This window comes from Schistosoma mansoni, chromosome 1 (genome assembly GCF_000237925.1).
Source record: "Schistosoma mansoni strain Puerto Rico chromosome 1, complete genome".
Lineage (NCBI taxonomy): Eukaryota > Metazoa > Platyhelminthes > Trematoda > Strigeidida > Schistosomatidae > Schistosoma > Schistosoma mansoni.
The window spans coordinates 47,729,179-47,739,870 of NC_031495.1; the positions used below are offsets into that span (position 1 = coordinate 47,729,179).

The following is a 10,692-nucleotide window of genomic DNA, read 5'->3' on the forward strand; positions in this document are numbered from 1 at the left end:
GATCTAGTCCCAACCTCGGATCTGGAACTTGAACGTTTCAAAGCGAGCATCGTTGAATGTTGCTATCAGTTTAAGAATAGTATATATAATTACAGAAGTATTTTGACTAAAAAACATAAGGAGGCTATCAGTGAACTTATTAATGACGAGAACCTGATTATCACAAAACCTGACAAGGGAACAGGAACTGTCTTACTTAATAGAAATGACTACATTGACAAGATGAATAACATCTTGAATGATCACCGAAAATTTCAGAAATTGAATAACCAGAAGGATGTCAATAATAAGATAGAAAATGAACTGACCAGGTCTTTAAAAAAGCTCAGAGATCAACAGATAATTCCACCAGACATATATGAATCAATCAGGCCGACAGGTACTCATTTACCTAGGTTATACGGACTACCGAAGGTACATAAACCTGATATCCCATTGAGACCAATTTTAGACATGTACGATTCTCCTTACCATACGGTAGCAAAGTGGTTAGTAACCGTTTTAAAACCACTTCACAAACAACTAGTAAAGCACAGTATTAAGGATGTATTCCAATTCGTCGAGAAGATTAAAAACATAAACACCAAAGGTCTAAAGATGATGTCCTTTGACGCAACGTCATTGTTCACAAATGTACCACTCAGAGAGACTGTAGAATATATTTGTGAACAGCTTAGAGAACAGGAAGTAGTAACTACAGTCCCTGTGGAGACCATCAAAGAATTGCTACTAAAATGTACTATGAATGTACATTTCAAATTCAATGGTGAAATCTACAGACAAATAGATGGTGTCGCGATGGGTTCACCCCTAGGTCCCATATTGGCTGATATTTTTCTCGCGAAACTAGAAAACGGCCCATTCACACGACAGATTGAAAAGTTTTCACTTTATTGCCGATATATGGACGACACGTTCATCCTATGTAACGACTATACTGACTTAATGCAGACACTACAGCTATTCAATACAGCCCATCCGTCTATTAACTTCACATGTGAGGAGGAAAATGGAGGTAGGATCGCTTTTCTAGATGTTCTCCTTACAAAGAGAAAAGACGGTTCATTAAGGAGAAATATAAACAGGAAAAAATCGTGGACGGGTCAGTATACTAACTTTCTTAGTTTTGTTCCTCTACAGTACAAAAGGAACCTAATTAAGACATTACACTATAGAATTAAGACCATATGCTCTGAAGATACGGTCGAGGAAGAAACAAAAGCATTATATAGGACCCTGAGAGAAAATGGATACCCGGAGAAATTTATAAGTAAAAACATTACTAATAAAAGAGACCATAAAGAATGTTTAATTGTGAATAAAAAACCTCTGTATATACGTCTACAATTCAGAGGTGACGCACCTGGTGAAATGGTAAGATTGAAACTACGAAGATCAATCGAAAGGACTTTTAATGCAGGTAAACTACAACTAATGTTTTCCACACGCCCAATGATCACGCCGACATTGAAAGATAAATTGCCTAGACTAGCCACTTCTTTCTGTATCTATCAATTCAACTGCTCCTGTGGAGCAAGTTATATAGGCAGATGTTCTAGGAATTTGTATACTCGGGCTCGTGAACACCTTCCAGTGTGGTTAAGCAAAGGTGTAGTCAGAACGGTTAACAGCTCTGTTTTAGCCCATTTAGTTCAGACGGGACATAGAGCCGACATTGAGCAATCTTTCACAGTAATATATCGTGTAAATAGCAGTCTACCTAATTCTGTCAGACAGAGAATCCTGCAGACGGCTGAGGCAATTGCTATTCGGATCAAAAAGCCAGAGCTCTGCATCCAAAAGAAATATGTACAGCCACTCCTTTTACCCTGGCCAACTTCAGGGTCAACTTGTTAATAATCAATTTTGTAATAAGGTGACATTAATTTGATTAATGTTCATTTCTATATCTTAAACTTAGTTTATCTACACATCTTATCAGTCATTATTCTTATTCTTATTATTATCTTTATTATTATTATTATCACACCTGCTAACCTTTTATAGAAATTTATTTATCATCCACCCCCTATCTACTATATCTGACCTAATTTATATAATTCTACATATTACGTAATTTCCGATTTGTAATCCCATTTTTGTAGCTCTCACCCCCATGTCAACTATATATATTCTGATAATTTATCTTACGATTTTAATTCACCTATAAACTGATTCAAGTTAACACTTCATATTAGTCATCCCAAAAACATTAACGATTCGATCTTATTTTATATGACAAACAATCCTTGATTCACATATTACAGTTTCTTAAATTGATGTACTCTGCCTTAAACTTGGCCAATCTTCTTTTATGGATTATTAATTTATAATTGTAGAACCTGATGAGAAATTATTGAAAAGAATATTCTTCGTTCATATAATTGTTTTATTAATTACTGTCTCCCACGTTCACAGCCACATTTGGCTTGATCTTGTGCAAGTATTATTTTCTATTTTATGGTGTGATGCGGTCTGTCTGTCTGGTATATAAACCGAGTATGCTTGAAATAAATGATTACATAACAGAAGCTGTTATTGGTGTTTTGGACTCAATTGGAAGGGCTAGACTGCTCATACCGGTCGAACGTCATTGTTTTAGTACACTGCTACGATTGGAAAAGTCGTATTTCGATTGGTGAATAAATCACGTGATAAAAGCCGGACATAAAATCATAACAAGCTATAGCTTTAATTCTCTGAAGTTATAATCAGTAAACTGTAACTATATAATCTAAGATGGTTAGCAGAGATGGATAGTGGCTAGCAGTGGAATCCAGGACGCGCGTTTCGTCCTATTTGGGACTCGTCAGCTGGATGTACCTGCATCTCAGAGTTGATGTTCACTCTGGGACTCGAACCCAGTACCCTCGCTTCAAACGCCATCGCGTTATCCACTCGGCCACTGAGTCCTGATAGCCACTTGCTTGTGCGATGGTGTGAAGTTTAAATTCAACTTAGTATTGTTTGTTTGAATCTTCCCATCGATTTGTTAGGACTGCAACTGGTCAGTCTCTAATTGGCATATGTGCATACTGTGCGTATTGCCTCGATATACCTTAATTCACAAGCATGGTTAGCAGAGATGGATAGTGGCTAGCAGTGGAATCCAGGACGCGCGTTTCGTCCTATTAATCTAAGAGTTTAATGGTCATGATCAGACTGGGAAACTATGAGAAACCAACTTTTCTACTTGTATATTACATGCCGGTTTTGTTAAGTATATGGAAACTAAAGTAAAAACTTAAATTTACATATTCCTAATTATAAATGATACTAATGATATTATTATTTTTAAGAGAACAAAAGATATATAAAACTTCATTGATTATCAGTTACTTGACAAGTGTAATGGTGAAACTCTAATTTCGTTGTACAGATTTTTTTCACAGTCTAAAATTGAATACAATATAAAACTATTCAGAAATTAAATAAAAATAACAAATTAGTATAATGTTTTAATGATTTATTTAAATAAACTGATAAAGTGGAGTAGAATACAATAGTGTAATAGGAAGACAAAGATTATCAGAACTATATGATATATTAATGCAATATATTTCAAACAATGTGATCACACATAATGTACTTGTTAAGAACATTTATTTATAAAAATTAAAGGTCAACTAGACTGGAAATGGGGGGGGGTAAGAGTAGTCAAGGCTAATAATAATAATAATAATAATAATAATAATAATATGACCCGATAAGAGTAAAGGATAAACATCCATCCACCTCTATTGCCAACATATAATCGAAACAGGTCATAAGATTGATCTTAACTCGGCTTTTGTTGTGTTGTATAAAAGTGTAAAAGGGTATATACTAAAGTTTATTGAAGCCTTAGCTATACGAAAATTCAAACCCCTTTGTGTATTCAAAAACACTTTGTTCTCACCTTAAACCTATCCTGGTAATATTAGTTTATTATCCAGAGTGATTAGGTTTCAGATTGTTTTCACATTATTATTATTATTACCCTTGTCTCTTCTTACCCCCCATTTACAGTCTAGTTGACCTTTTATTTTTATATATAAACTTTCTTAACAAGTACATAATGTGTGATCATTTTGTTCGAAATGTATTGCGCTAATATCTCATCACATAGTTCTGATAATCTTCGTCTTCTTATTACACTATCGAAATTTATCAAAGTGACTAATTGCTTTAAATTAAGATAGTCATTATTGAAATCAAATATGAAATCATTGATGACATTGAATTATTTTTTTATTTAATTGAGATCATGAGTCAATTGAAGCTGGACCACCAAGGAAATCCTGGAAGCACTGGACGGCTGTTTCGTCCTAAGGTGGGACTCCTCAGCAATGCGCATCCACGATCCCTCCTCGAGAGATCCGAATGCCGGCTCAGTGGTCTATCGGTTATGTGCTCTGGAGCGAGACTGGTAGGTCCTGGGTCCGAATCTCGCGAGTGCGGGATCGTGGATGCGCACTGCTAAGGAGTCCCATAATAGGACGAAACGGCCGTCCAGTGCTTCCAGGTTTCCCTTGGTGGTCTAGCTTCAATTGACTCATGATCTCCACTATATAAAATTACTACGATCTCCCCAAAACCCACTTCTGGGAATTTTTTTAATTTTTAAATACACTCTATGAGCATATAACTAGTTACCAACTATTTCATGTTTATAATGATAATTTTTGTTTATTGATCAATAATTTAAATAACAACTGACAAGGTTTTTATAAACAAAGATGGACAGTGGCTAGTAGTGGAATCCAGGACGTGCGTTTCGTCCTATTTGGAACTCGTCAGCTGAATCTACTTACATCAACTTTGACGGGGTTTTTTTCATTATGATATCAAATAAAGTTAAATTACTCCTTATGTCAACGTTTTTTGTTTTTTGTTTTATTCATTTCTTTTAAATGTTTAGTTATTTCTATTTAAATTAACTAATTTATTGCATATTAACAAACCATTGACATTCTATTTGGTCACATAATAAAATATTCATTAAATAAGAAAAAGAAAAGAAACGAAAACTAATTTGTCTAGAAATTCAAAATTTTATTTCGCTCTCATTAATTTAATTTTACGTATCTATATTTAAATAATTTTGAAATTTCTTCTTTAACAATCATTATTGTTTAAATTTAAGGAAAAATTGAATTCAATATAAGGCGGGAAAATAATTCAACAATGAATTCATTAATCAAACGTAACTACTATTACTTCTTTTTTTCTTTTTTTTTTAGTCGTCTTTTATATTTTCTGTTTAGTCTAAATGTCTAAAAAAACAAAGAAGATAAGGTAAAACTGAATTCAGTAAATTGAAGCAAAAATGATAAGGTTTTATGAATATACACATTTTATTCGGTCACAATTTATGAATCTATTTTTCTAAAAATCACCTAGTTACAATTTAATTTTGAAATTTTTCACTTATTTAAAAAAAAACACGCTATTATGCAATTCATAAACTATAACTGATTATAAATTGAACTTTTTCTCTCTTACTCTATATATTACTAACTATAAGGACATATATATATATATATATATATATATATATATATATAATTCAATTTAAAATCTACTGTAAATGATGAATAATCAATATTTGTTAATTATTATCCAGATTGATATCATGAATGGAACAATATTAAACTACCATTGAAAATCTGGTTCAACATTTCTCTATCCATGATATCCATCTAAACTCAATAATCTCCACAACCCTATATTGATAATTATTATTCAGTTAAATAAAACAGATTAAAATGGTTAATGACGTAATGAAAGATAAATGAGGCCTTTGATTAAAAGTTTGAAGTTCATTCGCAAAAAACAATAACAAATTAGAATGAATGATCATTATCAGAATAGGGGTTTGTAAAGATTGTAGTAATTTTTAATAGTTAAATTCATTAGTCACTTCTGTGGTTCAGAGGTCTTGGATTCGAGTCCCATATGGGAGATCGTAGATGCTCACTGTTGATAAGTACCGTACTGGAACGAAACGGCAGTTCACTACATTTGGTGTCGCTTCCAGCCAGGTACGGGAGAATGGAGCTTTGCTACAGACGCTGTTGCGGGACTGGAGCTGAGCTGCCAGTCGGGGCGATCTGGTGCGGGGAGGTGACGTCGAGTGGAGTATTCTGGCGGGGTGGGGTTGGCTGTAGCCGGTGTTGTCGGCGGAGAGGATCAGTGGGACATGCGGCTTCTGGGAGAACATTGGATGTAGATGGCTCAGCTGGTCGCTGGAGCGCAGGCGGTAAACTGTCAGGGCGCTGGGTGTTCGTCGGTAGCCCAATGGGTCGACGGAGATATAAATGTCAACGCGCCGTAGATTCTTCATTTTGACGGAGAGCGTGGTATGGCATGCAGAACCAACACAAGAATGACTGCTTTTAATAGGGGACGAGTTTGGTGTGTACTACGTATATCGACATAAGTAGTATATAAAGCTAGTCAGGAATAGAATGTCTGGCAACAGAAGCTCAAGAAGATCGAGGAGGAATGGACGGGAACAGAAAGCGATCGGTATAGAAATGCAGGAATAGTGAAGTCTGAGATGATGAACTGATATTTGTAAAAGGAACATTCAAGTTTGAGACAATTGATTGACATTTTGCAAATTAAGTATTTATTGTACGATTCTCAGATTTTATTAAAAGATTCTGTAATTTTGTGTTCAAATACGTTCAGTTTTTCCCACTTGTGTTCTCTTTCGCTTACGAAAATATAATACATCTATCCGAGACTTTGATGATGAGGTTATCGCATAACACAGGGGAGTTGAGTAAGGGTGTTCGGTACTGAAATAAACTGAACAATCCTTGCGTCTTCTAAATAGACATATAATTCCCACTTAGACACCAAAAAACACGGAGTTTAGCGAAGGGATCTCTTCTCAACAAATCCATTATCAAGTCGTACAATAATATATATATATATTAATGCAAGGCATCTAGGATACAACTTAAGCGAAGGAAATGAGATTAATTGTATAATCCATAAATTTCAAATATCATGAATTAGATCATTTGAAATTAGTTATGTTATAGGTTCAAAACATTAGTCAATCATTAGACGATATAATAATGATAAAATCCTACTGTGCATAAATAGAAGAGAGCTTTCTGATTTGGATTTATATGGTTGTTACAATCAACAGGTTATTTAAACATGTTTTATAAACCACTTTGGGAATTCAAAATTCATAACCATATAAACGTTTTGTTTACACAGAGTAAGTCTTCTATACTATGTACTCATTGATATGATATATTTTTACTGTTATATTCTAGAATCTTATTAAACATCTTGGAGAACTCGTGATGATTTATCAGCTTTAGTACATCACTTTTATCAGGTTATATCAAATTTCATTGTTTTCACTTGTTAACTTAAACAAATCGTTTATAATAATAAAATAAAACTAGAATTGTCTGCTGAGGAGTCGCACAATAGGACGAAACGGCCGTCCAGTGCTTCCTGGTTTTCTACGGCGATCTAGCTTCAATTGACTCATGATTTCAACTATACATAAAAAATTGTCAAGAAATTGTTAACTCAAAATATTATTTTTCATCACTAGGAGGTCATGTTTGGTAGTTATTCAGACTGATGAAGGCCTTTAGCTGTATTTGATTTATGAAGTACACTTCAATTTATATATTTTGTAAGGAATTTGTTAGTTCAAAACAATTTCATTTTTAGGTAGTTCATTTAAAGCTTAATATCTAATAATCTGTATACATACAAAAAAACTGTCTTGTCTTGGTAATTCAAAATGTGTATTCTAATGTGAATAATGTTATCAATTTTATCTCAGATGTGAATGTCATAATTAACCCATCAGTAAAATACATTCCAGTCCCACTGAAACATTTTTTATGTTAGATATTATTATATAAATAATGATTCTAATAATAGTTACATATATTTATGTGTATTATTTCATACAACAACGTAATAAATAACAGATAGGCGTCATATGAATAGACAATTTGATGTTATACAAATAATGAAGCTTGTCTTTAATAATAAATATTCTCTGGTTTTTTCTTTCATTCATCTATATTCATTCCACTTATTACTGGCGTCATACAAACCAGTCTGTATATAATATTTAATTTATATAATTTAATTTATAAAGTAAACATTTCATATGACTAAGAAATTTTTTAACTTTACAAACAGGGAAACCTAAAATAGTTAATTCAATGCAATAAAGAAGCAACAGTTTAAGAAAAATCTGTGAAATGGGTTTTAATAAATACTTTGAAAAAAGTATGGTCATTCATAATGATATGTGTAAGTAGTATGATGTGGAAGAAACTTTTCTGATAACCTCAAGTTACAATAGAAAAGTACAATTGAGCAAATGAATATGTAAGTTTAGAAAGATAGACCAAATAATCCACTTTGAAATTATTGCGATTAACCGCTTATTGATATTTTCGAGTGAAAATTGATCCGTCTTGTTTGGCATATGTTCATCCTGTGCAGATTGCTTCAATGTAGCCATTATGAAACGAGTTAATATAGAATAGATAAAATATGGCTAGCAGTCAACTTGAGGACCTTCAATTTTCCCTATTTCAGACACACCAGATGGATGTAGATTGACCCTAAAGTTAGTGTTCACCTAGGGACTTCAACCCAGTATCGTTCGTTTTAAACGCCAATGCATTATTCACTTAGCTAATGAGTCCAGATAGCCGTCCACCTGTGCAAGTACATCCAACAAATGACTACCAAATAGGAAGAGGCGAGCATCCTGGATTCAAATGCTAGCCATATTTAATCTATTGTATATAGATGAGGCGGGTTTAAATTAGGCACAGATTTCTACTAAAAATACAAGTAATGCATGACCTTTTATACACGTGAAGCATCAACAAACTTAAGAATAAAGAGCTTATAAATATAATTAAATTTGTAGTTGTAAATCACACTATATGGCTTATAGGTCATAAGTTTAATCCCTGATGGAGTTGTGAATGCTTGTTCCTGAAGAGTCTCATGTAAAGATGAAAAAGTCATTTTTTGCTTCTTGATTTCCAATGATTTTTAAATTAAAACAACTGATTGATGTAAAACTATCAAGTGTTTATCTTAGATCAATTTCGCTCAAACCTTCAAAGCTTTTTTTTCTAGATGAGACATATTATTGATTTTTTATTATGTATTGAAAAACAGAACTCCGCCTGTAGCTCCTCCGGGGGTTACTGCCGGTCCCAAGCCCGGGTAAAGGAGGAGGGTTGGGCATGGGGTTAGAGACCCCATCCCGTAGAAAACCAACTCGCTAAAAAAACACTAACCAGAAAAAATTATTCAAACCATTCAAACTCTGCCCTGGGAGTAGAATGAATAATTATGACGTCTCATGATGAAAGCCGAGTTCTTCGGAAGTCATGAGGCCGATGCACCTTCTTACAACCAGAGCGACAATTTTTATAGGTACATGGAATGTCCGGACAATGTGGGAAACCGGAAGAGTCTTCCAAAGTGCTGCAGAAATGAGAAAATACAACCTGGAGGTGCTTGGAATCAGTGAAACACATTGGACACAGGTTGGACAACAACGACTGTCTTCAGGGGAACTTCTGTTATACTCCGGTCATGTAGAAGAAAATGCCCCACATACACAAGGGGTTGCATTGATGCTGTCCAGAAAAGCACAAAATGCACTTATTGGATGGGAATCTCATGGACCAAGGATCATCAAAGCCTCCTTCAAAACAAAGAGAGAGGGCATTACAATGAACGTCATTCAATGCTATGCGCCTACCAACGACTACGATGAAGACACTAAAGACCAATTCTACGATAGGCTGCAGTCGATCTTCGAGAAGTGCCCAACCAAGGACCTGACCATTCTGATGGGAGATTTCAATGCCAAGGTTGGAAAGGACAACACTGGATACGAAGACGTCATGGGACAACATGGACTGGGAGAAAGGAACGAAAATGGTGAGAGATTTGCAAACCTATGTGCCTTCAATAAACTGGTCATAGGTGGCACCATATTCCCACACAAAAACATACACAAAGCCACTTGGATTTCACCGGATCACACTACACAAAATCAAATCGACCATATCTGCATCAACAAAAAGTTCAGGAGGACGATGGAGGATGTGAGAACCAGAAGAGGAGCTGATATAGCATCCGATCACCATTTGCTAATCGCCAAGATGAAACTAAAACTCAAGAAGCACTGGACAACGGCGCGGACAACATCACAAAGTTTAACACGGCCTTTCTTCGAGATGCTGACAAACTCAACAAATCTAACATAGCCCTCAGCAACAGGTTTGAGGCCTTTCACGATCTCCTTAATGAAGAGGGAACTACCATGGAGAACAAATGGAAAGGTATCAAGGAGGCAATCACATCAACATGTCAGGAGGTTCTGGGCCAAAAGAAGCACCATCACAAGGAATGGATCACTGTTGATACACTGGATAAGATTGAAGAAAGGAGGAACAAGAAGGCAGCAACCAATATCAGACGAACAAGAGCAGAAAAAAGCCAAGGCACAAGGCGAATACACAGAGGCAAACAAGCAAGTGAAGAGAAGCATCAGAACCGACAAACGTAAATATGTGGAAGATTTAGTGATGACAGCGGAAAAGGCTGCAAGAGAGGGAAACATGAGACAACTGTATGATACAACAAAGAAACTTGCTGGAAATTACCGTAAGCCAGAAAGAC

The 10,692-nt window shown here is 34.9% G+C and overlaps 1 non-coding gene across 1 annotated transcript; it reads right to left on the minus strand.

Annotated features, from left to right (window-relative positions):
• Window positions 1–2,843: 2,843 nt before the first annotated feature.
• Window positions 2,844–2,909, minus strand: Smp_tRNA_01129_Gln_TTG.1.1. The gene has a single exon. It is a non-coding gene (tRNA).
• Between the last annotated feature and the right edge of the window lie 7,783 nt (window positions 2,910–10,692).